The following is a 24,744-nucleotide window of genomic DNA, read 5'->3' on the forward strand; positions in this document are numbered from 1 at the left end:
TCTGTCACACCAACCGCCTGCATGTCCTCTCTCACCACATCCATAAACCTTATCTTAGGCCTTCCTCTTTTCCTCTTACCTGGCAGCTCCATCCTTAGCTTCCTTTTCCCAATATACCCAGAATCCCTCCTCAGCATATGTCCAAACCAACACAATCTCACCTGTCTGACTTTGTCTCCAAACCGTCCAACCTGAGCTGACTCTCTAATATACTGATTCCTAATCCTGTCCATCCTTGTCACACCCAGTGAAAATCTTAACATCTTTAACTCTGCCACTTCCAGCTCTGACTCCTTCCTTTTTGTCAATCCCACCATCTCCAACCCATACAACATAGGTGGTATCACCAACCTCTTGTAGACCTTCCTGGTAACAGTCGGTCACAAATTACTGCTGACATTCTTCTCCACCCATTCCATCCTGCCTGTACTATCTTCTTCACCTCTCTTCCACACTCACCATTACTCTGAACTGTTGATCCCAAGTACTTAAACTCATCCACCTTCACCAACTCTACTCCCTGCATCCTCACCATTCCTCTATCCTCCCTGTCATTCACACACATATATTCTGTCTTAGTCCTGCTGACCTTCATTCCTCTCCTCTCTAGAGCATATCTCCACCTCTCCAGGGTCTCCTCAACCCGGTCCCTACTCTCACTACAGATCACAATGTCATCTGCAAACATCATAGCCCATGGAGCCTCCTGTCTGATCTCGTCTGTCAACCTGTCTTTCTGTTCTTTTCTGTTTTTTTTAGTATTTTCATTTTTTTGGGATATTTTCCAGTCTTGTCCTTTTTTTTATGATAACTAAAAACATTGTAAAAGGAGCCCTTAAAAGTTTGAATTATATATACAGCCAAGCATAAGCACACTATTGATTTTGTAAGGTGTTTAGGTAGTAGGTGCCTTTCAGTTCATCTGGCCTGGAATTGACCAAGGTTGATGCTGGTAAACTTACCTCCCTTATATCACTTGAGCAGGCACGAAATACATTTTTGTTTGTATACTGTCTACCAGACTACCATGGGGTTTCCTGCAAGAGTTCTCAGACTTTGTCATTGACATAATTCATACATCTCCCAGGTGGTTAGTCATAAATGATTTTGATTTATTTGAATATACCGTGAGACCTGTGAATATGCCATAGAGCTCTTAAGTATAATGAAGAGAATCTGCTTACTTCCATTGTGACCCCAGGTTTAGATGTTCTGTTTACTTAATTTTTAGCTCTGTCCAGAAACTAGGGATGTGGTTGGACCACTACTTAGTCCAGTTGGGTTTGCCATTCCATTCTCTTCAATCTAAGACTTGCACAGAGCAGGTAAAATATAGAGATGTTCATTTTTCAGTGGCTTGAGGTCAGTGTAGATGGTCTGGGAGAGCCGTTTTTGGCATATAATTGTGCCATTACCTGCACTCTGGATCAGGCTGCCATTGCAGTTGTGCAGCCAAGGTTATAGTTCAACTCAAGTTTTAGTTTAACTGAGCTCCAGTCAGTGGGTTGGCTGGTTTGAGCAACAATAGGATAGTCCATGGCAGACTTGTTCTGATGAATATTATATTCTATATCCGATTAAGATTCCCTGGAAACAGAATGTGTGTATGTAAAGAGGTCTGTACCACAATTAATCATCCAGCTACATTCTTTCAAGTTGATAGACAGTGCAGCCCAGCCTGTTTGACCTCAGAGCTTTTTCCCCTTTACATTTGTGAGGAAGCTGCACAATTTGCTGTGGACTGTGTAGCAACAATAAGGTGCTGTTTTCCTTGGGAAGCATCCATTGAGCATTGCTAGTTTTAAGTATTTTTTATTTATTTATTTATTTTTTTTGCTGGACAAAGTTTGAATATATAAATTATAAGGTCATAGACACTATTACAGCTATGCACCCAACTAGTTGTGACTTAGATCCTGACCCTACAAGACTAAGTAAGGCTTGTGTCAAGTAAATGTATCTACTTATTCTTTGTATAATTTGATCCTTATTGAGAACTGGGATGTTTCTAGCCTCTGTAAAATAGACACTGGTTGCTCTGATTTTTCAGATATTTTTGGATGTGAATTTGCTGGAGAATTATTACCCCTTTCTTCAAATTTTCCTTTGTAAAAAGGTTGATGGGAGTACACCTGCACATAAAACAACAGATAAGGCTGTTTATGACTTTTTGGATTCATGCCCATCTGGATTCAGATATATACAGCAAAGGGATTACACCCATTTGCATGGTCTATTACCTCCTGATGATGAAGGTATTCAGTCATGGTCCTTTTTGAGCTGTTTCTTTTGGCACTGTGATCATGGAATTCCAGTTTAATACCTACTGGTGTACTGCAGCCAATCCAGTATAGTCCTGGCTTGGTTTGTGTCTTATCTTTCAAGTCATACTTGGCGTGTGGTGTCAAGCCCTAGCTCCTGTGTAGTAGTGTGTGATGACTTTGGCATTCAGTTTTGGCACCTTTATGATGCACTTTGTACATTTTAATGCTAAGTGAAATTGTGATGATGAAGGGTATTTCTTGTCACTTATATGCTGATGTTATTCATCTTTACCTAGTACCCTTCTCTGGAGTGTCTGATTTTACATACTTGGAAAACTGCTTGGATTCATCCTCAAGTGAGTGACATTTAGTCAACAAACTCCACACAGCTAGTAGTTCATGCTAACGTTCATTCATTAACACTCCCTTTGTTTTCGACATTGATTATGTATGATGGGAATCTTTTGGAATTTATTTGTTATGTTCATGAACTAGGAATTATATTACCACAAAGAAGTATGTATTTGTAGGACTGTCAAGGCAGTAGTAAATGCTCTAGGGTTTTCCCACCTCCACTTCAGCACTTTACGTTGGTCTTTCTTTTGGTGATCTAGCATGCCTTTATTGAATGTGGAATCCCAGTACCTGGTTGTTGACTGGCATACCTGCGACATGTCCTATGATACCTATACCATGGAACCTATGGAAGCAGTAAAATGTTTTGCCTTGACTAAATTAAAATGTGGAGGTGTTTTTAGAATGACAATTTGGGAGCTTCTAGAACATGTGTGATGCAGAGATAGAAAAACACACATGGTGCAGCAAAGCAAACTGGGTAATGTGAAGTGATGATGGACATTACTATCCAAGTAAATTCCATGTATAAGGAATGTTTGTTGCACTGCTACCCGTTTAGTTTTTTTCAGTGAAATATGTTAATCATCTAATTCTAAAGGTGCACTTCTGCAGAGTGGAGATGGCAACACTCTTCACAGTATATCCATAGTATAATTAATGGTGAATTAGAATCATGCTTAGCATTTGAATAAGGAAAAATTAAATGGATGGTAAATATGATTTTTTTGCTGATATTTAGTGAATGTGATAGTTACATTTTAATCAAATGTTTTCTCTCAGTGAAATATGGTAATAGTTCAATTTTAAATCTAAAAGGGAATTGCTAAGTATAAGCACTTGTAACGTGATGGGAAGTTCTTATCTCATCTACATTGGGTGCATTATATAACTTATGTAAACTAGAAGTGTGATTACTAACTGAATAGGTAAAGATTGCCTGAATGGGAAAAGGGAATACAGCTTGAATGTTGGAAATTGTATGAAGTTTTTTTCAGTACTTTCAGTGTAATTGGATAGGGACGACTGGAAGCTAATGAGGAAGCTAATTTATTTTTTTTATCCTAAATACCACTAGGGAACAGGTCCTTGAAGCACTCCCAAGTCCAAGAATACTGCATTCGATGTGCCCCAATAATTTCCTGAGATTCCTCCTTATTAGCATGAAACATGAACTATGAGGTCCATTAGAAGCACTATTTAACCTCAGCCTGTAAACAGGCTTTGTGCCAAACTGGAAGACTGCAGTTGTTCTCCCACTGCACAAGGGCTAACCATCCACAGATATGTTCAATGCTATATTCCATAAGTGATGCTATCCTTGAATACATCTTCGTTTTCTTACCTCACTGGACAGTTGACAGTTTGCAAAGTTGTGTACAAGGAAGTGCATACGTTCTCTTTTTCAGTCAGATTATGGTTGTCTGTTTACTTTTCTCCCATTTTCCATAATTCAGAAGCTGTTTAAGAATACGAAATAAGTTAAAGTACATCCCGTTCTGATTTCATCAACCTGACAAAGGAGGCCATGGAAATCCCTCTTCCTCCAGATGATTTCAGAGCCTTCATGGAGACTGTCATAAATTACACATCTTTTTATCTTGGCAAGCTATCAGCATCTTTCCTCAATATCTTCAGTCTTTAAGATGAACAGCATAACAGTATTAATCTTTCTGAACTGATTTGATAATGAGACACATGCGAACCTAAGTGGACTACAGACTTGTCATTTGATTGCCATGGATACACTATATTGAAAGAAAATCCTCTTTCATTGCACACCTTATTTGCAAGAGTTTGCCATTTAGATCCAGAGATGTGATCATTTCACTGTATTTAGCACTTGCTAGAGTGACCAATCATTGAGTATAATGTCCCCTTCAGTATATACTAATCCAGACACTTAACACAACTTAAATGACTAAAGTGATTTTTCGCCAAGAAACTCCAGGGCCTAAATCATAAAAACTACACTGATCATCTCAAAAGCTTGTCCCTCTTCTCAATATGATAGTCTATTGACAGGTGATCTATGCCTCAAATACAGAGCCTCGGGGAAACTCTATCCTGTTTGAGCTACTGCATATCTGTAAGTCCAATGGTGGAATAAACACCTGCAAAAGAGATCTTAATCTCTTCTGCAACATAAATAAAACATGTTGGAGCGGCATGTATGTATCGCGTACTACTTTGTTTGAAATAGTCTACCTTTCCACTTAATCTTTTCCCTTCCTCTGTTCAACCGTAATCTGAATGAAAGGACAGGAAACCACAAATTTACCCCTGATTTAGCACCTTTCTCCCTTTTGTATTGGGGGTTACATGTAAATGTTCTGCTCGGCTGTGGGTTATTCATATTTTAATTACAAGAGCTAAACGCTTCATGGGACTGCTGGACGAGGATTCTAAAGTTCCTTGTGGATCAGTATCCTGGTAAGTCCTTTTGAGCTCTGAGATCGTGTGGTTGCAGGAGAGATGAGTCTTGTGATCCAGGTAATAGAACAGCCCAGTATTTCTTTGTCTTCACTTTGGGCTGGTCTGACTCTTAACCTAGGGTAGAGTATTATCTTTGTCCTCCATTTCTTTCCTCACCACGTGTGAAGACATCTTGATTTTCTTTGAAGAACTCCAGCACTGGTTTAAAAATCTAAAACTTTTAAAACCTAATTTTGTTAGCACAATCCCTTTGTTTTCACAAGGTTCTGAGAAGTGTTTTGGGGTTTTGCTCAGACAATCCTTACTGGTTTGTCATTGTCTTTAATTCTGTCACCCTTGCTTCTAAACCAGAAGGCTACCTCTGTGGTACGGTTGAGTGCCTGATAAATGCCTTGTTTGCCTTTATTCTACCAGTCTGCATTAGCTGATAAATGGTGAAAGTTTTGGGCAAGTTTTTTGAGGACATGTGCAAGAGGAGAAATAATTGCCTGCCTGCACCCTTTATTTTTTTGATAGATTTGTGATCTTTATTGAATTATCACTTACACATAAATATACAGTCTGTATTAATATATAAGTTATGAACATTATACATCACATGTATCCTGTACAATCATCTATTCAACTTTACATAAATTGCTCAGTCCCCACCTACCCTTAAGCCTCACTCAACCTACAAAACATTCTGCTTATATTCTCACAATTTCCATTTTTCTATGTAATTTGCTCTTACCCTTTTCTAAAGCTATTGCTTCCAGTTCTTTTATCTGTGTTGCAGTACTCAGTATTTCAAATATGGGTGGTTTAGACTTTGATTTCCATTTTCTAGTGATTACTTTTTTGGCAGCCACCAGAATTAAACTCAACAAGGCCTTACTTATGTCTAGGCAGTTTTAGATTTCCCAGCTCAAAAAAAAATCAGTTTCTTAGTTATACCTATTTGCTCACCCAGTATTTCTGACAGAATATTCTGTAAGGATTTTTTAAAAGCTGCTAACTCATTGCACTCACATAACATATGTTCCCCTTTACCTCTTTCTTTTCCATCACTCCAACATTTGCCATCTGCCTGAGGAAAAATTCTTTGGCGTCTGCTTGGGGTATAAAATACCTATGCAAACACTTCCAAGCAAAATCCTAAATATTCTCGATTTTGTTGCATATTTGGGAGCCATACATATTCCCTTCCATTGTTTCCTCATGAATTGCTTATCCAGTTTCTCTTCCAAATCTTTTGTAATCTCCTCTGATTCTTGTAGTTTTTGTGCAATATTTTATAAACCGTGCTAATTTGCTGTTTTTTAACAGTAGCTTCAGTTCTAGATTCAGCTAAAAACTTTACCAGAACAGGTCTTTCACTTAGGATTCCCCTATCCCTTTTTCTTTGCCTATTTTCTGATACCGGTCCCTTATAGGGAAGGCAGTCTCTAGCCTGCAGTCCAGATGTCTTCTTGGCCTCTTCCCATATTACCTTTTACTCTCTGGTTATTTATTCCCAATACCTTGTTCCTTTTGTCAGTCTTCTCCATTAAATTCCTGTCCCTTCTTGCCTATTCTTTGTACCCCTAATTGCAGTCATCTTTTTAGGCAGAATATCGTTTCTCCATTCTCATGTTGGTTTAGCAGAAAGTATTCTAAAAACTACTTTAAGAATATAATATTCTGTATAGCTGTTCTCCTTAAGGATCTGCATTCCCTCCTTATTTCTTGAATTTCTTCCCTGCTTCATCATCCCTTTCCACTTTGAATTGTAACTTTCAGCTTTTGTTATGTGTATGAGCTTAAACTGTGCTGCTTTAAAATATCCCTTCAACTGAGGTCATCGTAAACTAACTGCAGATCAATGTGTGTGTATATACCTTTAAAAAGCTTTCCAAGGGCTTGCACTAGAGTATAAATACTGAGCACATGCTAGCCTGACTGCCATTTTGTAGTTAGCTGTTGCGATTTAAGCATGCATGTTTGTAAGCTCCGTTAACTAGTTTGTTTGTAGATGCTGCTATCCATCCTGATGTGTTTGTATATATTAAAGCATCTGAAAGAAATGCCAAGCCTTCTCATTATTTGTATTAGAGACAAATGAGCGACATGGTGTCTGAAGTGGCATGTCTAAAGGAACATGGTACCAGAAGCAGCATATCTAAAAGGGCCTGAAGTCAGAACCGGCATACCAAATGGGCATGAAGTTTAAAACTGCTTGGCGAAAATAATTTAAAACACTTATCCAGATACTGGTGGAATATACAGCAGTGGACCATCCCAAAAATGTGTATACTTTGTAAAACAGGTCGGAAATGAATTTCAGGCATTAAAACTTGATCAGCACTATTTCTTTCACATAATATGAAACGAGGCATGCAGAACATTCTAAATAATTTTTGCATAAACCAATATGTACAATATTGATAAAAATATTCAATTGCTTTGGAAAATGTTAGAAATAAAGTCTGAATTTGCATAAAATGAGTAAAATAAGGGGAAACTACCACATTTTCCATATTAAGCAAAGATATATCAAGTTATCTGAAGTGTATAAAGTGTTTGCATGTTTGTGCAGTGTTACAGTAAAGCTATTTTGCAAGGTACAGCCATTAGAGCATATTTCGCAAAGTAAAGTATTTTGAGGAGTTTATTGTGCATTTGAATGTTACAAGCTCTCAGAACAGTTTGCTCATAGGTTCATAGGTAGGTACTAGGCTATCGGCCCTGGGGCCTATACAAGCCCAGCCAAAAAGGTACCCTGGATTTTGCCACTCAAGAAAATAATTTTCTTGTGCGACTGTCGAGCAGAGCCACAGAGGTGATCCCGGGGTGAATTTCCTATTTCCTATCCAATCATCAAGATTTTTCTTGGAGTGCTAATGAGGAGCTTTGTTTGATATAAATAGGTAGTTTATTCCAGAGTATGGGAAGTCTCTGGGACAGGAATCTATCCCTCCGGCATGTTCTGTTTATTGTAGTGACAAGGATTAGGTCGCTAGAGCGTGTAGCTCGGAGGGATGGGGACCTCTTCAAGTGGAGCATGTCCAACAGCTCTGGGCTTGACATAGCTTTGTATGTTAGGCAAAGATCACCTCTGAGTAGGCGATATGCGATGGAGTAAAGCTGGAGTTTTTTGAGACTGTCTGCGTAGGGCATTTGTTTGAGGCCGATAATCCTCTTTGTGAGGTATTTCTGCGGCCTTTACAGTTGTTGTAGATGTCTTGTGAGGCACATACCAAAAGGGGCGTTGTACTCTATGATGGGTCTAATGAGTGATGAGTAAAGGGGAACAATGACCTCTTTTTTCCTGGATGAGAAACCTTTTGTGATGTGTGCCACGTAGAAGGATTTCCTGACTACTGTGGCAATGTGATTATCAAAGGAGAGACTACTGTCCACCTGTGTCCCAAGGTCTCTTATCACACTTTCGGTGTTAAGTATACTACCGCCTATGTTGTAGTTCATGGGTACAGAGTTTTTACCAAAGGGGATGACTATGCACTTTTTGGCATTGAGCTTGAGGCCATGGCTTTGACACCAGGCATCTGTCTCAGTGAGGCCCTTTTGTAGGATGTCCACATCGTTAGGAGTTTCGATTATGGCTCCTAGTTTGCAGTCATCTGTGAACTTCATTAGCCAAAGACCTTCCGTGTTAGCCTGTACTTCAGAGAAGTAGATGCCAAACAGGAGAGGACCCAGGACTGAACCCTGTGGTACTCCACTTGTCACTGGTCTGAAGTCTGATTTGGAGTCTGCTACTTTCACAGTGTGGGTTCTGTCAGTGAGCCAGTTGGCAACCCATCTTGTGACACAGGGATTTATACCTAGTTTAGTGAGTTTATCTATAATTCCAGAGTGGGGGATGGTGTCAAAAGCCTTGGCAAGATCTAGATAGGCTGTGTGAACCACCTTACCCTTGTTTATGGCTTTGGTGACTACTTCAAAGAAGTCTATCAGGTTTAGAAGACATGATCTGCCTTTTACAAACCTGAACTGGGTGGGATCCAGAGTTTGGAGATTACTCATACAGAATTGCAAGGGCCATATTTTCAGTGTGTTTATGCATACTTTTTGGGCATGGCAGATGGATTTCAAAAACCCAGTGCACTCGTGTTTGACAGTGATATTGCTGAGAACTGGAGAGTGCTTGAGCAAGAGTGCAACATTTTCATACAGGCTTCATTTTTTGATAAAGATAACCCTACAAAGGCTACTTAATTTAGGTGAGTTAGAAGCCATAGAAAGGGAACGTCCATTTGTGTATGCACCTGCTATCTATACTGGAGAGGGGGACAGTCATCAATTTTGTTGTTCCAGCTGAGTCAAGGGAGGACCCCGAGTGCTTAAAACGTATATTTAGAGAAATGTGTAACTCCCGGACAAACGTTACAAAGGAAAGGCACTTATTTTACACAAGGGAGCAAATGACTGGTGAAACCTCTGCAGTATATATAACTGACCTGAGAAATAAGGCTAAAACATGCAGATTTGGTGACTTAAGGGATGAGTTGATAAAAGACAGACTTGTATGTGGTATAAAGATGATGCTGTGAGAATGATTTTGCTTTGTGATGGTGATTTAGCTTTGAATAAGGCCACTGAGATTTGTCAGATATACATGCTCACAGAAAAGCACACATGTATGCTTACAAATGAGAGCAGCTCTAGACGGCACAGTGGTAAAGCTCATGTTGATAGTATGCAGTACGTGGAAGATACAGGCCCAAGCACATGGCAGCCGTAGCCCCTTCCACACCTACTCATAAACACCATGACTTTCTAGCAAATTCCAGACTTCGCACAGTCTCAGTGAAGCACAAGAATGAGTCAGCAAACTCAAAGCATGGGCCCCAACCTAGTGTCATTGCCAGTTATAGTAGCCATTAACCTAAAAGGGAAGAATGTTTACCTTTTGGTCACAGTGCCACAGATGTAAATCAAAAGACCCATATTCTTTGATTAAAAGGGAAGATTTTAAGAAACGAGTTGATCAGTTAGACTGTGACAAGCCTACTTTTTATGTTGGTGTGTCTGTGCTTCATGACACAGTCAATGCAGTAGATTTAAGGGCAAAGAATGAAGTATTTTGTACAGCTGAGATAAATGGCAAACCCACAGAGCTCAAAGCTGACACAGGTTCTAAGTGCAGTGTTATGTCTGCAGAAACATTTGCTAGAGTGTGTAAAGGTGAAAGGCTTGATTTGGCAAGGTGTGCAAAACTTGTGGTGATGGAGGTGAAGAAATTCAAATCGAAGACTCAGTAGTGCTTTCATGTTACTTGCAGCAGAGTAGAAAAAGCTATGACTTGTTATTTTTATGTGGTTATGACGCACGTCCAGTCATTATTAAGACTCAGAGACTGTTTGAAAATGGGATTGCTTTCATTTAATAGGGATGTCCATCAAGTTAGCTTAAAAGACCACAGGTCTGATTTTGCCCAGAACATTTTTTCTACCTGTGCTGATCTTTTCGAAGACAAACTAGACAAACTTCCAGCTGTGTACTCCATGAAGTTAGACCCAGATGTCAGTCCAGTTATCAGGCCAGCACATAAAGTTCCAATAGCCATGCAGGACAGAGTCAAGGCTGAGTTAGGATGGAATGATAAGACAAGGTGTAATTTGTCCAGTGAAAACTCCAACTGAATGGATATCTAACTCATAAGAAAAGCTCAGATGACATTGGAATATGTATTGTTCCATGAAAATTGAACAAAGCACTAAAAAGACCTCCTCAGACAATGTGCACAGTCGAAGTCGCAGCCTTAATGCCATATACAACTATTTTTTCTGTCTTAGATGCAGAGAGATCATTTTGGCAAATTCAGCTTGACAAAAAATCCTCATTGCTCACTACATTTAGTACTCCATTTGGCAGGTACAGATTTTTGAGAATGCCATTTGGGATAAATTCTGCAAGTGAAGTCTTTCAGCGTGCAATGTAGCAAATTATTTCTGGGTTTCCTTTTGCTATTGTAGTAGACAACATACTAGTAGGAGGTCGTGATGAAGAGCAGAACATGACAGAAATATCAGAAAAGGTCTAGAAAGGGCACATCAAGTTAATCTTAAGCTCAATGCACAGAAATGCAAATTCAGGCTACAAGAAGTTCCTTATGTTGGTCATTTATTCACGAGTACAGGCCTAAGACCAGACCCTACAAAACAAACAGCCATTCTCAAGATGCCAGCTCCAGACAATGTTCAAGCCCTGCAACGTTTTCTTAGCATGGTCAACTACCTAGACAAGTTCATTCCAGACTTGAGGCAACTTTCATCGCCACTCAGAGAGCTGACACAAAGATATATCCTGGTCTTTGTTTGACACTAACTAGCATTTGATGTCCTGAAACCGAGAATTACTAGTCCACCAATGCTCAGATACAATGATGTTCACAAACCAGTCACTTTCCTGTGATGCTTCAAAATGTGGTCTTGGTGCAGTCATTCTACAAGAGGATCAACCTGTTGTCTACACATCGAGAACACTTACCCACACTGAAAAGCAGTATACTCAAGATTGAGAAAGTGCTTTTAGCAATTGTGTTTGCACGTTCGAAGTTCCATGATTATATTTTATGGTAGACCGATCCAGATTGGAAAAGATCACCAACCATTAGTCACTATTCTGAGAAAGCCAATGCATTCAGCTCCAGCCAGACTGCAACACATGATGCTGGGATTGCAAAACTACAATTTCAATCTTGTCTAAAAGAAAGGCAAACTTCATTATCTTGCTGATGCATTGTCCAGATCACCCAGAAGTACCACTGAACAGACTGGCAATCAAGGTACTCGGTCAATTGATTTTGAAGTTATGGAAGTACAGATCCAATTTTACAAAGGCTCAACCACTTTTTCAGTCAAGGATGGCTGATAAAGCAATCTAGTTTACTTGAAGAAGTGCACGCTTATTTTCCATACAGTGATGAGATTTTCTCTGACAAAAGGTATTGTGAAAGGTCCAAACGTAATTGTTCCAAAGTCCTTGCAACCAGAGTACATTACAATCTTGCATCGTGGTCACCCAGGAACCAAATCTAACAAAAAAAGGTGAGAGAACTAGTATTTTGGTCTTTTATGTCACAAGACATTGAGAGAGCACTTTCATTTTGTTCAGTATGTAATAGTACTAAGCCTCATCAACAGAAAGAACCACTTCAGCTTAACCAGATTCTGAAACTACCTTGGTTGACAGTTGCCACCAATATCTTAGAGTGGAATGGTCAACATTATTTGGTGTTAGTAGACTCTCTTATTCAGTTTGTTTCGAGATTGACTTGCTTCCTAACCTAGCATCTAGTACTGTCATTAATAAGGTGAAGCATCATTTTGTTGTTCATGGAGGTCTACACAGTTATTTCTGACAAAGGCACACAGTTCAAAAGATTTAGTAGAATAGATAAACACCGCAGTGAAATGAATGTTACTGAGCACTAAAGCAAACAAAGTCAAACAACAATAAAACAGACTCAGTAACAACCTCTGGCAGTAAATATCAGTTACCATAAAGATGTCTGTTCAGACCAACTTCTGTTCTTGTAGAACCTTTAAGGAAAAAACGATTTACTGAACACTTAGATAAAATAAAAAGTTCAAAAGATTTGCTGAAGAATAGGACTTTACTCATGTCACAAGTAGTCCAGAGTACCCACAATCAAATGGTTTGGCAGAACGCGCAGTTCAAAGTGCAAAGCAGCTACTTAAGAAGTCTAAATGAGCCAATAGTGATGTTTTCTTGAATCTCAGAAATATTCCTTATGATCAACATCTTGGTTCACCTGCTCAGAGACTTCTGTCGAGACAAACCAGAGCTACATTACCCAATCAGTCAATTGTTGACTCCATGAGTCAAGAACAGATCAATGAAAGCCAATTTGTTGCAGAAGCTCCTATCCCAGAAGTCCTACTACGATAAGACCAGTAAACCGCTCACTCTATAATGAAAGGGAGAAGTGCTAAGGATGCAGACATCCAGAGGTTATGATCGGATTGGTGTCGTGAAGAATATTTGTCCAGAGCCAAGATCGTACATTATACAATCAGCAGGAGTAACTTTTAGGTGGAATCGGAAACATTTGAGACTGGTGTCTGAGCCTATACCAAAGCAGATAGCCAGTGAGAGAGACTCTTTATCTCAGAGCGAGTTATCCGGTGTTCCAATTCCAGAGAACATTCCTGTCACTATGATGAATCCAGAAGTACCTGATATGAGTTGTGCACCACAGACTGTCCCTGTTGCTAATTTTAGTCCCAACTGTTCTGTCATGAGATATGGCCGAATCTCTTAACCCTGCAGCAGATATGAAGCAGCTTGGACATGAACATTGTATTTTCTTTCCAATGTACATAGTAATGCATACCTAGCTCTGATTCTTTTGCATGAAGGGAAATTTCTTTTAAGAGGGATGATGTAGATGAATACTGAGCACATGCAAGCCTGACTGCCATTTTGTAGTTAGCTGTTAAGATGTAAGCATGTAGTTTCTAAGCACTGTTTGTTAACTAGTTCATTCGTATTTAATGATGCTATCCATCCGGATGTGTTTGTATATTAAAGTATCTGAACAAAACCTAAAGCCTTCTCATTGTTTGTATTAGAGATGAATGAGCGACAGTACCATGTTCTGTTGGAAGGATCAACTTATCCCACTTGACCCTTGCACTCTTCCCCTCACAGATAAAATCCTCCAACTCTATTAATTACCATGCACAACTTCTCATCTGGTTGATAAAAATATGTCTGACTTGTGTATAAAACTAAAGGGGCTAAGAACATTTTCATTGCATCTTGTTATCCATAAACAAGATCTACCAGTTTCTCAGTTTTTGTATTTTTTTTTTTAGTATCGTGCCATGTATCCTTAGCTGCCATACTCCTAATTACTTCATTTTATCATGTCCATATAAGTATGGATATTGCTGAACCAATTAATTTGTGGTTACATAATTTGTATCTATTGCCTTTCTTTTATCATCTTAATTTTACATCTTGAAAAGTCTTGAAAATGTCTCAATGTTTGACAACACTGATGTATTTGGTTTTATCAGCTACAGAATAATACTGTCTACAGATAAAGCCAACATTTGCTGATTACCTTACCAATTATAAGTTTGTTTTTCTGAGTCCTTTGTATTCTTTACCAATGGCTCTAACTATAACACAAATCATTATAGGTTGTGCAACTTATAAACAAAAGTATGGCATCTAGGTACAAAGAGGTCATTGTTCTACTATATTCACCATTCATTGGATCTGTCATGGAGTACAATTCCCCCTTTGGTATTTACTTAACTGGCACATCCAGCAATGGAACATCCACAGAGGTTCTTTACTAAGAGTACAGGGTGCAAGTAACATGTCCTGTGCAGATTGCCTCAAAGCCCTATCCCTGTATTCTGTCTCCTATAGACTATTGAGGGGAGATCTATGCCTGGCATACAGGGAATTGTAAGACCTTCCCCTAATGGGCCTCCTGCATATCTATAAAGCAGCACCAGAATTACTTGTTCTAAAGACTACCCTGCCTGTGATATAAATAGGAGTTGCTAGAAAGACAGGTATGTATCCCAGAGACTATCCCTTCTCTGGAACGGGCACTCCATCCATGAAAAACAGAATTCTCCTTAACCCAATTCAAGTGCAACTCAATCAGTTGGATGGGAAACCAGAAATTCATCCTTGGTTTGGTACCAATGTCTCTAATGGACATAGGTAGCCTCTAGATGGTTCATCTCCCAAGCCCCTGCTTGCACTTATCAAAGGTACCAGAATTTCAGAGATTTGCAATGAATGGCTAGGCTTAAAAAGGCCCTTGTGGTCAGTGCCCTAGTACACACCAATGCACCTGTGAAATAACTGGTTCCATCGGGTACTAAATATCCACAAATAAAGCCAACTTTACTTGAACACCATAACAATTATATCCTTGAATTTGAGTTCTTATTTTCTTTGCTAATGGTTCTAAATATGACAAATAGCAAAGGGGAAAGAGGACACCACTACCTAGTTCCTCTGTTCTGATACAGCAATTGTAGAGGAACCCTCCCTCTTCATTGTTTGCCTCCGATCACTTGTATACCCTATAATTAACCTTATTGTATCAGTGAATACAAATGCTTTCATTGCTGTACTGTTAAAATCCTAGCTTGCTTTGTTGAATGCCTTCTCTACATCAAGGCCCATCAATAACAGTAACAGTGATATTTTTTTTACATTCTGCTTCCCTCTCGATCATTATTGTTCTCTTAATGTCAAATACTTGCTTCCTCTACACAACACCACACTGATCGTATCTATCAATTTTGACAACACCTTTGTCATTCTTTTATCCATTATAGACCTAAGCACTTCATAATCTTGGTTTAAAATTGAAATAGGCCCATATGAAGCTGGGTCTGATAGATGTTTACTAACTTCAATACAGCCACCACAGCTTTCTTCTAGGATGTTGGAGATTACCCGCCTTTTAATTACTATTAAACAAAATCTTTTAGGTCTTTCTCACTTTCTTCCCTCTTAAGTGCTAGAGGAATGCCATCTGTTCCTGGACACTTTTCTGCAGATTGGCTATACATCACCATTTTATCTCCTGTCCTGTCTTAACTATTAATTGTTGAGCCTCATCCACCTCTAATCCTGGCATACTTAAGTCTTCTGTAAGTATTTCCTTTTTTTCCCACATTTTTTTTTTGCTTTATACAGATTTTCATAATATTTCCAAAATATCTCCAATAACCTTACAGGATCTCTGTTGCCTGAATCATTGGGATAAAGGCTTTTGGTGTTATCAAAAACAGCTGCTTAAGATAAATTGCTTCGCTAAACTCATGCATATTATTCAGAAACACCCATATTTTCTCTTTAGTACTCTTCAGTTTCACTTCTTCTGTGAGTGCCCTTATTCTGCAGTTCTTTAACCTTTGTCAGACCCTCTAAATAATTTTTGTTACTTCTTAACCATATCTCTTTTTCTTTAATTTCTACCATTATTTTTAAACTATAGTTTTATTTTACCTCCCTCGCTAGCTATACCTTTTGAAGAAATGTGTACCTTCCCTAATAACTATTGAGTCATTTCCTCTATCCATTCCTTAAATTCCTCTCTTTAACAGGTGACAGTGGAGAAGCACCATTGTCTCTCTTTTTTTTCCAGTACCCTGCCTTTTTCATTTTGTTTATTGGTGCATGATTTGAAATAGTTATTGGATCTGTGTTGAAGCTTTCAATTAAATGGACATGTTCCTGTGAAATATAATTTCTGTCTAGTCTAGCCCAGTTGTACCTTGGGGAATAATATGTAAATTCTGTTGAGTTCCTACTACTATATTCACATCTTCCATACCAAATAGTTTCATAAATTTCTTCAGCAATCTACCCTGTTTTGTTATATGTTCCCTTCTAGGTCTCCCAGGTGCATATTCATTGTTGCAAATCAAGTTCCAGTTCACACCTACAAGTAATACTTTCCTCTGAAAGCTGATTTTTTTCTACATTTATCTTAAGCTCTGAAATAGCAGTTTTAGGAGTAATATAAGTACATGCCAATGTAATTCTTCACCCTCCTCAGCAACCCCGTACTACCACAAATCTACCATTATTAACTTTTTGTCCCTCTTCTGTCACCTATTGGAGCGCCTCTTACAGTTAGTATAGGTACTCTTTTCCTTTGTCCCTGATATTCTACTGAATATTCATCCTGAAATCCTTTATCAAATCCACATGCTTACTTTGCAAATGTGTCTATTGTAGCATTGCTATTTGCACTGTGCCTTTCTTAGTATAATTCAGTAGCTTTTTAATACCTGTGAGGCTCTTCATGTTCCAAAACAATGTGGACAGTGCAACCATTATAAGAAGTTATTTCCACCTATTGTATACAACAGCTTTTAAAATGACTTTGTCCAGCTTTTGTGTTAACATGCATTAACTAATGTTTGGCAGGTTGATCCTTTGTACAGTTTATCTCCAGCTGAATTGATGTCACGTTTTGCAGGACTTTTTTTTTTAATGAAAACCCTCTAAAAACACCCCCATATCTTTTAAACTTAAACATATGTATATCTTCAAATTCTGTTTAATCCTTCTAATAGGAGCAGTTGTCCCAAGTAAACAGCTGCACCCATAGGCATAAAGTAACCTAAAATTAAGAAAAAAAACAAAACAAAAAAAGACCAGAAAGCCAAAGACCACACACATGAATTCAACAATGGTAGAAACCACTCCAATTTGCAGTTGTAGAAAGAAACGATCCTTTATGGGTAAAACCACTGCAATTCACAGTTAACCTAAAATTAAGGATAAACATGCTAAGACACACATTACAACCCATGCTCCTAATTAAAGTAATTGCGGTCTGTACTTGTCTTGTCTTTATTCCCCTCCCATATTTGAAAAAGAGCTTGTATCCTTTCAGAAAACATTAAACATTAATTTTAGCATTAAGAAAAACTGCACTGGCTATCTGTAAATTTTACACTGTTCTAGTAAATGCTTTGGAGAATTTGTGGACCAGATTATTCACTTCCAATAATTTCAAACTTTATTTTATACTAAGTTGCTTGGCCTTGTACCATTTCATTTTACATTTCTGTCAGCAGTTAATGTCCAGATGTCAGGATTTACTGTCTACACCTGTAGTCTGTGACATCCGTCCTCTGTGCCAGTAATCAAGGAGTCTGAATCCTCACCACTGATACCAGTGATGGAAGTTCACTTAGAACAAAGATAGATGCACACAGTATTTCCATATGCAGCTGTCTGCATCAAGCACAGCTTCCCTTACGATTACACAGGGAACCCACTCAGTCCAGGGGCTGGGTTTCTGTCTCCCCCCACCCTCCCCTTCTCTCTAGGCCCCCAGTAAGACTCCCCACTGACACAACTGTAGTGTTGAGTCCTAAGACTACTGTCAAAGCCAAGTCCTCCACCACCATGTCTGTCGAACCAGTGGTCTATGTCCCTGCTCCAAGCAGCTCACCCACACACACACACACACACACACACACACACACACACACACACACACACACACACTCACACACACTTTGAGATTTGATTTGCATGGTGAGACACACGTACACACCTGGGAAAGGCTGGCACAGATTTACTTGCTCTGCTACCCTTTGCCCATATTATAAGGTAGTTACTGCCACCTGATACTCCAAAGCCAGCTACTCTATAGCTGTTAAAAAGGTACCTAATTATACTGTGTAAAACTAATACTAATGCAAATGGTAGTGTTTGACAAATGCAGTAAGGTTTTCAGGAGTGGCCACAGCGTCATTAAATAAATAAGTACTCTCAAAGGTTAACATCTTCTCTAAAAGACCAGTCACAATGCAAAGTTTAAAACATTTAATAATAAATATTTACTATGTTCATGTTCTTTTTATCTATTTACAATAAACACCAGAGTTTGTCACAGAAAATATTAAAATGTCACTCATGAATAAATTCACACAGACACAGAAAAACACTAAACTAATCTCACTATATTTTCCTGACTGATCTAAAGAATTACTATTCCCTGCTTACTTACTAAAGCAAGGAAAGATGAAGTGGGTGAGAGATCCTTCTTTGTCAGGTTTCAAAAACAGACTGCCCTCAGACTTCTGTCTCATCTAATATTCAAACATTATTTCAGTCCTGGATTACAGAATGACATCACATACATCTGGTTATCTGACTTCCGGTTTCCATACTACCCCCTTTATTAGAAACTGAGCCAGAATATTGCACGTATTACCATATACACAGAGCTTTGCTAAGATGTGTTATAGCATCTGGAAGCCATAAAACAATTTCAGCACTTGTACCCTTCCAAGGTAGCAATTGTTTCACTGCTAAGGACAATACAGAAGGCTTCCTAGTACAGACATTTTTTTCTGGCTGCTGTGATGACCCACCACTGGACCACTAATCAAGAGGCCTCAATCCTCACCACTGGCAACAGTGGGGGATATTCACTGAAAGGATGACAGGTACACACACAGTATTTCCAGATGCAGCTGTCTACATAAATTGCAGTTTTCCTTAAAGGGCACACACAGACAATCGATCCTCACCACTGGCAGCAGTGGGGGATATTCACTGAAAGGATGACAGGTACACACACAGCATTTCCAGATGCAGCTGTCTACATCAATTGTAGTTTTCCTTAAAGGGCACACACAGACCACAGTCAGTCCAGAGCTGGTTTCTCCCCTTTTTCCTCCAGATCCCCAATGAGGCTCCCCAGTGAAACAGCTGTAGAGTTGAGATCTCAGCTGAGTGACCAAGCCAGACCTCCAGCACCCTCTGTTGATTTACACACACACACACACACACACACACACACACACACACACACACGGGAAAGCTTGGCACTTTATAGTCTGGGCAGAAGAGGGCATAGCTAGTAAAGTAGTTTTCACTGCCACCAGTCACTCCTTATCAGCTACTTTAGAGCCCTTAACAAAGGGTGTCCATCCTTACTGTGTACCATTTATATTAGTATTAATATTAGTTTGACTAAGAACAAGGCTATTAGGAATGGTCCACATAGTGTCACCAAGTAAATATGCAAGTAGTCAATATATGTAATAATAAATAATACAAGAACAAGACCATGCTAAATATATATTCACAGTGATAGAGTTCAAAATCACAGGAAATATTTAATGTAACATTGCAATATAGGCTCACACAAATAAAGAAAAACATCTAAACTAAACTTTACTATATTCCTGACTGTATGTAAGAGAATGAGAAGTTATGTTCTTACCATAACGTTCCATGTTAGTTGTCTTCTTCTTGCCTTCTTTCTTGCTGGATGGGTTTAGAGCTGATCCTCGGCCCGGCTCGAGGCTATGCTATGTCCTATAATGCTAGGCATCATATACCCAGATCTCATTTGATAGCCAACACTATGGACATATATGTCCCACCACAACAGAGAACGATCCACATAATCATAGATACAAAAGGGAGAAGGATATATCCATTATATATATATATATATAAATATATATATAAGCCCTCTAGAAGAGCTAGCAAAAAAGAGGGAGCAAGGGAGCTAGCTGGGGAAATAACTGAGGTGGCAAAAATTCTCACAAGGTATTCTAGATCTCCCAGGCTAGGGGGATGGGTGGGACGCAAGAAAGAAGGCGAGAAGAAGACAACTAACATGGAACTTTATGGTAAAAACATAACTTCTCAATGTTAAGTTGTCAATCTCGCCTTCATTCTTGCTGGATGGGACAGCGTCTCTAGCACCTAAATCCTGGGTGGCTCAATGTAACAAATTCTTGAGTACCATGGAACCAAAATCAGCCCGACTTCTGGAGGCCAAATCGAGCTTGTAATGAGAAATGAAGGTATGAGGAGAGGCCCAATTGGCTGCTGCGCAAATGGAATCCATTGGCAATCTTGCCTGAAAGGCTATTGAAGAAGCTAAAGCTCTGGTTGAATGGGCTCTAGGCTTAGTAGGAAGTTCCCTGTTCCTCAACTGATAGACCAACATGATAAGACAGGACAAACTAAAGGGGTGGCGAAAGCCACATAACTATGGGCTAGGCTTATAAATGCCCTTGGGCAGATAGCCTAGTATGAACCTATGAACCTATGAACCACCTGGACAAAGTTACCTTAGAGACTGGTTGGCCTTGCTTCCCCTCCGCATGAGACAGGAAGAGCTGGTTTGATTTTCTCATTTGCTTAGTTCTATCCAGGTAGAAGTGTAATTGACGGTGAATGTCCAAACAATGTAACTTTCATTCAGCTCTATTGGTGTAATTTGGGAAGAAGACTGGAAGATCTATGGTCTGATTCAGACTTTTCTCTGAGATTATTTTGGGTAAAAAGGATGGATTAGTCCTAAGTGACACACTGTCTTTGTGAAAAACAAGGTAAGGAGGGCGAACGCAAAGGGCTTGAAGTTCCAAGACCCATCTTGCTGAGGTGAGGCTACTAAGAGTGTTTTCCACGAGAGCAACTTCAACGAACAAGAAGCCACCAGCTCAAAGGGAGGAAGAATTAAGGAAGACGGTACCAAATTTAAGTCCCACGGTGGGGGAGGGTCCTTAACCGGGGGCCTAAGTAAAAGGGTTCCTTTTAAAAAGGCTTTGCAAAGTTTATGGGACATGATGCTGGTCTCTGACAAGCCAACGTGGAAATTTGCAATAGCTGCCAGTTGAACTCTGATGGTAGCTGAGGAGGAGCCCAATCGAAAGAGTTCTTCTAGAAACTCTAGAACTGTCTGGACAGGAGCCGTAAAGGGGTCCACATGCTTTTCCCCTTCCCAGACAGAGAAACACTTCCATTTGGTAGCATAAGTCTTTCTGGTAGTAGACTTGTGAGAATTGAGGATGATATCACAAACTGGTTGAGAGATAAGGGGAAGCCTGGTTAGGGTTGGAAGTGGAGTAACCAAGCTGTGAGGTTGAGAGATCGAAGGGAGTGATGCAGCCCACCCGATTGATGGGTCAGAAGATCGGGCACTGGGTCCAGATGCCAGGGCTGTTCCAGTAGATGGTGTTGCAGGAACGGAAACCAAATTTGTAGAGGCCAGTAAGGGGCAATGAGGATCATCCTGGCTCTCAAGGCAGTTGCTTTCTGGATTAATTGAGTAATCAAGGGAAAAGGGGGGAATGCATACAGAAGACCCCGGGGCCAATCATGAACTAGAGCCTAGAGCATCTCTGGGGGGTAGACCTGGGAGAGGGAAGAGGGTGAAGAAGTCTGGGCACTTGTTGCTGTTTAGAGGTGTTGCAAAAAGGTCGCAGCAAGGCTGACCGCACCTTCTGAAAATTCTTTCCGCTACTGTCTGGTTGAGAGACCACTCGTGAGGCATGAGAATGGCTCTGCTCAGTCTGTCCGCTATGACGTTGGACTTCCCGGGAATATGCGTTGCTACCAGAAACCGTTGAGAAGAGATCGCCCATTGCCAAAGTCTGAGTGCTTCTCAACATAGGGGGTAGGATCTGGTTCCGCCCTGCTTGTTGATGTACCACTCTACAGACATATTGTCTGTTTGAATTGCAATAGTCCCGGTTGATAGAGAGTCCTGAAGGGCCTGCAACGCTAAACGTACCGCTCTCATTTCCAAGACATTTATGTGCAAGTGGTATTCGAAGGGTTGCCATGTGCCCTGGACTGTCCTGCCCTGAAAATGCCCCCCCCCACCCGATCAGGGAGGCATTCGTTGTCACAGTGGCAACAGGAGGAGGAAGGACCACAGGTCTGCCCTGGAGTACTTGAGGAGAGACCGTCCACCAAGAAAGGTGTCTTTTGCATGACTGAGTGATTAGAATGGTGTATGACATGGGGAGCTGCTGAAAGGACCACTGGAAAAATAGCATCCACTGCAGGATCTGCATATGAAAATGCACTAGGGGGAGTAAAGTGATTGCTGCTGCCATGAGACCAAGCGTTTTTAGTACAAATCTGGCTTGGACTCTGGTCTCCTGTAATAGGATCTGAACATGGTTGCAAATGTCTGAAACACTATGTGTGGGTAGTTTTGCTGAGAGCTCCACTGTGTTTAAGACGGCGCCTATGAAGGTAATAGACTGACAAGGTGACAATGCAGACTTTTCGAAATTTATAGAGATACCTAGTGCGTTGCACGTTTGTACAGCGTAATCTCTGGATTGGAGTAGTCGATGCCTGGTGGTGGCAGTAAGGAGCCAGTTGTCTAAATATGGAAACACCTGGAATCCTTGTCTCAGGTGAGCTGCAACCACTGCCATGCATTTGGTAAACACCCTGGGGGCTGTGCTGAGGCCAAAGGGCAGTGCCCTGAATTGGTAGTGATTATTTCCCAGCCGGAAGCGGAGAAACCTTCTGGAGTGCCTGTTCATCTTGATATGGTAGTACGCATCCTGAAGGTCTATAGAGCACATCCAATTGTCCTGACCCAGAAAGGGTAGAATGGACTATAGCGTGACCATCTGGAATTTCATTCTTTGAGCAGACTTGTTCAGCCTGCTGACATCCAAAAAGGTCTCCAGTCCCCTGCCTTTTTTGGTACCAAAAAGAACTTGGTTATATAGTGGAGCCTTGTTGGTCTGCTGGGACTGGCTGGATGGCCCTTTTACTTAGCAGCTTTGAAATTTCTAGTGCTGCTAGATCCCTCAGACCGGGTGGAACATCTGGAAGGGGCCCTTTTGGCTGTTGTGGGATGTGAGTAAAGGGAATTCTGTAGCCCTCGGATATGATCGACCGTACCCATTTGTCTTGCATGAGGGAATGCCAGGCTTCTGGGTACAGTGATAGTCTTCCCCCGACTGCCTCCGAAGGTGGACAGTCGGGCAGCTCCTCAGGGGTGCTGGAAGGGTTTGTCAGAGAAAGATTCTCTGCTACCCTGATTCTGCGTACCCCCCCTGCCCCTCGGGCGGCATCTATTATTGTTCCCTCCTCTGCCTCTGGAGGGAAGCTGACCACTTGCGTCAGGCAGTACTCCCTGAGGTATGTGAAACCACATTTTCCCACCCTTCTGACCCCTTGGGTATGGTCTAGAAGGGGTAGAAAAACAGACTCCTACAGCAGAGAGAGTCTTGCCTTCCTGCTCGCACCTGGTCAAGGTATCCTTCACTTGAGGTCCAAACAAGGCAGAACCGTCAAAGGGGTTATTAGTGAAAGACTCCTTGAAGGGGTCGGCAAAGTTGCAAAGCCGCATGCAGGCGTGTCTCAACACCCGTGCCTGCAGCCCTACTCGCTCCATCGGCGACATATGAAATGAGCCGCATGGAGGAGTTTACAGTAGAGTTCAGGGTCTCTAGCTGGGAGTTTATCTTTTCCTGAGACCCCACAGCTGATGGGTCCTGTAAGGTATCACCTAGTTGTTTGAGAAGGTCTCTCTGAAGACGGGTGAAATGGCACAAATAATTCAGTGAACTCATGGCAAAGGTCACTGAAGAAAACATCTGCTTGCTGTACCTATCCATAGTCCTAGATTCCTTATTAGGAGGATGGACAGGAACTGAAGGGTCAGCCAACTCCTTAGTGGCCGCCACCACCATGGCATCAACGGGGACGCCCTTAGTGAGAAAGCGCTTGTCCGAAGGGGCTGTAATAAATTTTGTGGGCCTCCGGGGAGTTGGTTCCATAGTATCCGGAGCCGGCCACGCCTTCCGAGCCACCACCTCCATGAGTGGGTCGAAAGGTGGGGACACCCTGGAGGTGGAAGGGCGAGAAGCGAATGCGTCGAGGTACACCGACTCGCCCTCGGAAGGGTTGAGGGCAGACCAGTTCTCCCTCTGTTTAAGGATCTCTAGGATGTCAGAAAATGAGACATCTCAGAGGGGGACCTTGGGGACCCTTCTGAATCATCCAGGTCGGTGTCAGATGTCACTGACTCCGGGGAGTCCACATGCTTCCTCTTGCATGTCCTCTTCCGAGGGGGCTCCCCCACAGGATCAGGAGAGGCCTCAGAAGAGGAGGATACACCCAATGGGGCGACCTGGAGTGTTGGTTCTCCACGCTTAGGTTCGGGAGGGTAGGCAGAGGCCAAAGCAGGCACCATGGAAGGAGAGACCAATGGGGCCGGCCGTGGTGCCGGTATAGGAGCCAGCACACTCCTCATGACCTCAAAGGCACCCCTATCAGGCAGAAAGGAGGTACGCAGCTCTGAAGAGATGAGAGCTCCTCCCAGCACCAAGAGGGACGGCTCCAATGCCGATGTCGGGGCCGAGCTCACCTGCGCTGACGCTCCGAGAGGGACAACGGG

The 24,744-nt window shown here is 41.0% G+C and overlaps 1 protein-coding gene across 1 annotated transcript in view; it reads left to right on the plus strand.

Moving 5' to 3' along the window:
* SANBR (SANT and BTB domain regulator of CSR) overlaps window positions 1-24,744 on the plus strand; it is a 580,153-nt gene that overhangs the window by 437,370 nt on the left and 118,039 nt on the right. The gene's annotated exons all lie outside the window — the stretch shown is intronic.

Source organism: Protopterus annectens, chromosome 1.part2 (assembly GCF_019279795.1).
Source record: "Protopterus annectens isolate FY-2018-M chromosome 1.part2, PAN1.0, whole genome shotgun sequence".
In the NCBI taxonomy this organism is placed as follows: Eukaryota; Metazoa; Chordata; order Ceratodontiformes; family Protopteridae; genus Protopterus; species Protopterus annectens.